Source organism: Montipora foliosa, chromosome 9, assembly GCF_036669935.1.
Source record: "Montipora foliosa isolate CH-2021 chromosome 9, ASM3666993v2, whole genome shotgun sequence".
NCBI lineage: Eukaryota > Metazoa > Cnidaria > Anthozoa > Scleractinia > Acroporidae > Montipora > Montipora foliosa.
This window is the reverse complement of record NC_090877.1, coordinates 5,543,015-5,544,712: the sequence shown is the minus strand read 5'-3', so window position 1 is coordinate 5,544,712 and position 1,698 is coordinate 5,543,015.

Here is a 1,698-nt window from a genome sequence, read left to right as displayed (position 1 = left end):
TCCCGCTCTGTCCGCAGGTTTTTCACAGGGCGATTACAAACACGATTGTAAGTGGCTTCAATTGGACTTCGAATGTTTCAAATGAGTGATATGGCCAACTTGGAGAACTGAATTTTATGAGCCTTTGACACGCTAAGGCGCTAAAACGGCTAAACATGACGAGGAGATGAGCATTTGCTGCTCCGAGGGGGTAAGCTTATAAAATACCATCTTGCTGGAAAGTGACCTTGAAATGAGCAAATCTCGTACTAATAAGGGACAGTCCATTAGTTATAAGGATGACCGGGTCTGGGAAAAACCCAAACGGGCTTTGAAAAATTCCTGTCGGTGGCGACGGGTCTTGTGTTTTTTCTTTTTTCTAGAACAAAGTGACTGGGTTTTTAAAAAAATCTTGACTATATATAATTAACCTCTAACTGCGGCAGAAATACAACAGTTGTTGGCGAGAACAACACGTTAGAACCTGTATTCGTATTGAAATTCAACCAATTAAACAATTGCGATCCTTAAGTTATCAAATAAATTCATACTAGGGAGCGCCTCAAAAACTCTGTGGGGAGGAGGGGGGGAAAAGGAAGAAAAAGGGGGAGGGAGGGGAGGCAGGTACTGATGAGAAAATTATTCTACTATCGAAAAAGTTTAGGCAGGGGGATCCCTACTTGCTTGCAATTGAAGGGGACGGTTGCCTACTAATCAAAAGTATTTTGGCCCCCCCGGGAGGGGGGGGGCGGGAAGTTGCTGATTGAGCAATATCTGCTATCTGAAACGTTTGGAGGACCCCAACTTGCTGCATTAAACGGACGGTGATTAGAGCAGGAGACTGTAGATTTCAATAAGTGTTACTGAGAAAAGTCCAAAAAAGAAAATTGGGGGACCACGCATTTTTCAAGGATAAATTGAATGAATATAATATTTGTAAAAAGCTTCTTTTAAAATACCAAGTAGTGATGTATGAGCGTCATTCTTTTGCTCAAAAATGCATGGTTACCCTACAAATTTTCTTTTTGGATACCAACGAGTACTGAACTACGGACCTTACTATTCGGATAGTGTTTAATTGGGCGGTACATGCATTTTTTTCAAACATAATATATTGAAAATGAATAATATTGTAAAAAAGCTTTAAAATACAAAGCGATGTATGGCGTTCTTGTCTCAAAAATGCATGGTTGTACTCCAGCAATTTTCTTTTGGATTACCAAGAGTACTAACTAACGGAATTGTTCTTTAACTTTATTCGGCTCATTTTAAACCGCGGCAAAAATATCACTGCATTAGTAAACATCACCAATAGGAAACCTACGAGTATCATTGAGATGTCTTGTCAGGAACATGATGCGCAATGTAACAATAGTATGTGCTTTGGCACCGTCCATAGAGAAAATAAAAGGGAGCCCCTCTTTACTATAGCCCGTAAAACTTTCAGACAAACAGGAGCCCATGAATAGTAGTGAAAACTAGCCCTATGTTCCTGTCACGGCGTTTTCACAGACCGATTTATTTTTTTTAGATTGAATTTCCAGGCGAATGAGACTCGGAGGCACGATTGGGACCAATACACAAGAAAGTTAACTTGAAAGCATAGCGTACACCGAACCGGAACTCGCCTTTGTTTTTGCCCCCCCCCGGAAAAAAGGTGGTCCTTGAAAATAGTGGGGTTCTGTAAAATGCGTCCCGCGTAAAAATGCTTAGTTTGGG